The following is a 6,000-nucleotide window of genomic DNA, read 5'->3' on the forward strand; positions in this document are numbered from 1 at the left end:
GTTTGAGGTCAAACTTCCAATTTAATTAGTCCAATGGACCACATATCGGCCCAATTATGTATTTATTTATGTTCCACTGCGCTTGCCCATGTAATAGAAAAGGTTTATCGTTCAATAAATTGATTGTTCTATTATATATATATTTGTTGCACACAATATTTCATGTTTTTTTTAATTAAACGGCATAAATTAATAGATTTAGTCAATATATAACCGCAATCGCACTAATGATAGTATATCATCCGGGTATTAATATTTACAGTAGTGGGATTTTCGAGTATACTCTCCCACACTATGTATATCATAAGTGCATTCTCCTTGATGTTATTGTAATGTTCATCCGTCAAGGTTTTGTAATCCTTAAACTAGACTTGTCAATCAGGGCTACTAAGCCGGGTTTTCATAAGCTCGAGTTCAACTCATTTAATTTGTAACATTTTCGAATTTCAGACAATGAGTTTCGGATTAATAAATGTGAAACTCATACTCAATTTACATAATATTCGATTGTGAGCCTTATTCGAGTTTAGCCCAAACTTACTTATTACTACTTAATTTTCTTAATATAATTATTATAACTATTAAGTTGTAAAACTAATTTAATATTTACAAAACTATAACATTAAAACTAAACATGAACAAGCAATAGTTTTTAAAAAGTATATAAACCAAAAAAATTTCAATAATATTTATATCTAATTCGTTCAAAATACATGAAAAATAGCAATAAAACATGCAGTCATAAGCCAATACATTTTTAAAGGCTGGAATTTCTTTATAGTCTTATGATTTGAATCCAAACATGCTTGATGATTTGTGCTTCTAGATCAAAAGGAAATCAACCAATATTATGGCAATACAAAAATTCACTCAACCAATAAGAAAAGTCAGAGATTCAGTTATGCATACTAATATTGGCTCTCAAGAAAGTTAGTAGAAGAGTCTGTAGATGTATTTTTGTGTTTTATAATTTGTATATATTTAGTATTTAGTAATAATATATTTGGATATATAATCATACATAATATCAAAATATAAATATTATTCCCTCCGTCCCATTAAAAGTGTCATACTTTCCTTTTTGGGATGTTCCAAAAGAATTGTCATGTTAGAAAAGTCAAAGCACCTTTTAACCTCTCTTTCCAATATAGCCCTTATTTCTAATAATATACATGTTATCATTCAAATTTAAATTTTGAATTTGTAGGAGTAAAACTTGAAAGAGAAATACGAACATCACAATCAAACCACTATTCTTAAAAAGTTGGATTTCCCAAACACAACTAAATAAATGGGATGGAAGGAGTATATATATATATATAGGTAATTAAAGGATCAGATCTATGTTGGATTTGAGCCTAATGAGGTTTGAGCCTATAATTCAGGGTCAGATCTATAAATATTATATATTTTTATATTTTGTAATTTGTATATATTGGGTTTGAGCCTATAAGTCGGGTAACATTAATATTGCACATTATTGTTTTATTGCTTATATTTATTATCTTAGTATTTACATTTATTATGATAATACGGATATTTTATGATATAATTGACACTAGTAATTGCAGAAATCCCAAATTCTTTGCCTTCACAATTTCAAGGTTGAAGCCCTCAAAATTTTTTTTTTCTTGGACTGTTTACTTGTTGGTCATGATTATTAATCTTCCAGATCAATGGTCATGATTATTAATACAAGGGAATTAGAAGAGAAAGCGGTCAGATTTAGTGGTTTGCTCAAGAAAGAAAACAATTGAAGAAAATTGGAGAGCTAGCTCAAGATTCATGCTAAAAGGAAAATACTCTTCATGAAAGTCGCTTAATTCCTTTATATTTTTGTGTTTCATTATTTATTTTATGAAATTTGCTTAATTCCTAATATACCCATACTAAATAAGATAATACCTTAACCATAATTGACGAAATTGTCATATTTAAAAGATGGATGAATTAAAAGAATCAATTCTTACTTCACATCTGCTATCAAAACACGGCTTCTTAATTATAAAGTTAAACATATTAAACTGTGGAGAGTCGATTTTCCCGACTCAAAATTCAGTATGTTTGGTTATCAAGAATTTCAAAAAAATTTTAAATTTTATTCGGCTTATATCATAAACATAATTTGCAAACACTTTTTTATTTCATATATATCACATCACAAAAACTGATGCGATAATTATTTCAAATAACCTCCCATCCAAACAAACTTTGCAGCCTCGTGATAAGCAGAGGAATTATTGCAAAAATAGGACCCCATTGTGTGGGAATGGAATACAATAATTCCCAATAATTCTATGGAACGGGACCTACTACTTGTGAAAGGTTCACAAGCACTGATATTAATGGCAGAAGAGGAGTAATTAGCGTTTAATGGATTTTTAAAAAATTAATAAGAATATATGGAGTTAACCAATTGAGGGTAATTTTGACATTTGAGAAAAATTTCCTTTGACAAGAATATTATTACTCTGGAAATATCACCAGCTCGAGCCCACCAATTGAATATGTTTGCAAGTAGAATTTATATTCCACTTTAGATTTCGGAAGGAATTTTTCTTTCTCACCCCATGTTTTTCCCCTATTGATTTAGTTATTTTCAATTTGAGGGAATATAAATGCATAATGGGATAATTTCACAAACTTCACTTGAATTTTTTTAAAAATTGCAGAGAGCTCTTCTCAGGTTTTAAAAATTACTTATACCTCCCCTATTTTTACTATTTATGGTGCAACAAGCTAGATTTTCTCTAAACAATTCTAAATTACCCTTTTCTACAAAATTGAAAATGAAAAATATAGTATAGTCAATCACTTTCTCTTCCACACTTTGTACAAACCCACTATCTTAATCTCTAACAACTATTTAAGCATAAACTCAAGGTCCAAATCCAAGTAACCGCCAAAGAGATCCCACCCCCTACCCCCAAATCAACAACCAATTTTATACCCCAAACTTAAATGTAAATGTCCTAACACCTTTCCAATACAAGCTAATCTAGTCTAAAATCACCATTTGATAGGTTGCAATTTTACCATATATTTTGTAATTAATTTCCCCTATTACCTTACCAAATGTGGATTAACTGTCAGATTCCACTCACTTTTGGAAATTTGTAATTATTGCAGGAAGTGGAATAAAATACCATAAAAAGGTGCCAATTTGACGGTTGCTAGCAGAAGAGTTTGAGTGGTAACAGGAGACACGAGACCAATGGAAGACAGAATTGAAGATTGTTTCCTTATCTTCTGATAATGACAGTACAGCAGATGAGAAGCAGTTGAACTCTTTCCTTTTATTTCTCTTGGCAACCGTATGGTAGAGGATTTTTAGGGAGGAAAAATAGCAGCCAATTTTGACTCCTTTTTGGCTTTGGACAATTTCGTCTTTTAGTGGCTGGGAGTCCACGTATGTTAGACATTTAGGTAGAAGCAATTAGGCATCTTTTGACTTGGTGGTATTCCGTTGTTCTTATTTTACCGTTTTTCATCTCAATTTCAGTGACAATGGCTGCGACTGGTTCTACAGTTTTGTGTGGGTTTTTCTTATCAAGGATGAACTAAATCCTTTTTTCTAGTCAAGGAACAACAGAGGCTTTAGTTCATCTAAAAATTGTGAGATCGAATTAATTTTATTTATTCTTCTTATTTACTGGTATTTGCATATTCTTTGTTTGCAGTGTTTATGGTTGTTTTGTTAATTAAATATCTTGGGCCCGGATATTGAATTAATTTAGCAACCTAATGTCAATTGGGGCGTTGAATCCGTAATTGTTTAACTGCTCTAAAATAGTGACAACTGGCATGATTAGGTTTGTGTCAGGGGAATACGCAGACTAATCTAAAATAACACTGGTAGTGTGTTAGTTGGCTAGAATAGGGCTTCTCTAATACGTAAGGTAATTGGAGAATTAAATTTTACGGGAGTATCTAGGATTATTTCTCGATTAGAATAGTGGTTAACGGGCGTACCTTAGTCATCGACACAATAAGGAGGAGTTGACTGTCATCGCTTGTTTGACAGTTATAACCTATTTATTAGTTAATAATTGTTATTATTAGTTGAATTGTTATAATTGTTAATAATTATTGTTATCTCTGCATCGATGATCAATTAGTTGAACCATTCCCAAAGTTGCTTCTTGACTAGAGCTGTCCAATACTATTTGAGTTTTTACCTTATTGCTATTTAATTCTTATTCAACTGTAATATTTGGTTAGCGTAGTTTATTGTTAATTTTCCTAAAATCCCCCCATAACTTGAACTTTAGTAGAAACGAATTACTTTCAGTCCCTGTGGATTTGACCTTACTTACCCTATATACAAATTAACAAGTTCTCAAGAATAAATTCTGGTATACTGGATTTAACAAACTCTTCGGAATCAGGATGAATCTAATAATCCATTGCACATCCAGAGTCCCTGCTCCAGTACTAGAATTGACTCGAAACTGCTTTTGTTGGCAACTAAGTTTATTTTATTATTGTACAGGCATCGACAACCTGTCAATTTTTGGCGCCGTTGTCGGGGACTGGTGTTAGTTAATTTGTTTTTTTTTAAGTTCATTTTTGTTCTAATTTTCTGATACTTTTCTAGTGTATGCCCCGTTCCTCTTGAGCAGGTGAATTAATTTTTAACCATGAGATAAAGAAGACTATGCATAATGCCAGTTCGAGCGATTCTGATCAAGAAGGTGATGCCATGGCTAATGCTCGAATTTTAAGGGAATTGGCTGCTCCAAACTTAAATCAACAGTCATTATGTATTACCTTTTCAAATTTAGATGAAGAAACTCCTTTTGAATTAAAGTTTAGTCTAATTCACCTTTTACCTTCTTTTCATGATTTTTCGAGTGAGGATCCTTACAGGCACTTGCACGAATTTGATGTAGTATGCACAAGTATGAATTCTTCGGAGATTACTGAGGAGTAGATAAAAATGAGCATTTCCCTTTTCTCTCAAGGATGCGGCAAAAGATTGATTCTATTATCTGCTACCAGGTAGTATAAAAACTTGGAGACAGTTAAAGAAGAAGTTTTTGGAAAAATATTTCCCTGCGTCAAGAGTCGCTAATCTGAGGAAGGAAATATGTGGCATTACACAGCATCCAGGGGAGTCTCTCTACGATTACTAGGAGTGATTTAAGAAATTATGCATCAAATGCCCTCAGCACCAAATAAGTGAGCAGTTGCTCATCCAGTATTTTTACGAGAGGTTATTTTTCAGAGACAGGAGTATAATTGATGCTGCACGTGGAGGGGTGTTGGTGAATAAGACTCCTCGAGAAGCGTGGGAGTTGATCGAAGGGATGACTGAGAACTCGCAGCGATTCAGTACAAGAGAGGATATCCCGACACGTAGAGTGAATGAGGTAGAGACATCCTCTATCCAACAACAGTTGACTGAGTTGACATCATTTGTTAGGCAATTGGCTGTGGGAAATGCCTCACAAGCCAAGGTATGTGGGATTTCCATGGTTATGGGTCACTCTACAGAGATGTGTCCATTGACTCAAGAAAAAAGTGCGGAGCAAGTAAACATGGCTGGCCATGCGCCCGTGCCAAGAAAGTCATATGACCTGTATTTGAACACATATAATCCGAGTTGGAGTGATCACCCTAACCTCAATTATGAAGGGAATAGGCGATCAAATTTTGCACTGAACAGACAGCAAGGGTATCATCAGCAATACCAACCTTGGCCAGCACCACCACCTTCTCTAAGATTAGAGCCGTCTTTGGATGAAATGATGAAGCAGTTAATTGCTAGCCAAGCACAATTTCAACAAAAGATGGAATCTGACTTGTAAAGTCAAATTGGTCAGATAAATGGTACAGATGTAAGCAATGTAGAGTCAGATGAGTTAGATGGCAATAGCAATCAACCGTTTGGAATCTCAAGTTTACGGAAGACTTCCATCTCAGCTTGAAGTTGACCTAAAGAACGTGAGTGCAATGACCCTCAGAAGTGGAAAAGAAATTAAAGGGCCTATAGTTCTG

General features: G+C 33.3%; 1 non-coding gene across 1 annotated transcript; it reads right to left on the reverse strand.

Moving 5' to 3' along the window:
- Positions 1-5,072: 5,072 nt before the first annotated feature.
- Positions 5,073-5,179, reverse strand: LOC113767206. Its single transcript, XR_003467925.1, has one exon. It is a non-coding gene; the product is annotated as a small nucleolar RNA R71 (small nucleolar RNA).
- Between the last annotated feature and the right edge of the window lie 821 nt (positions 5,180-6,000).

Source organism: Coffea eugenioides, chromosome 3 (genome assembly GCF_003713205.1).
Source record: "Coffea eugenioides isolate CCC68of chromosome 3, Ceug_1.0, whole genome shotgun sequence".
Classification (NCBI taxonomy): domain Eukaryota; kingdom Viridiplantae; phylum Streptophyta; class Magnoliopsida; order Gentianales; family Rubiaceae; genus Coffea; species Coffea eugenioides.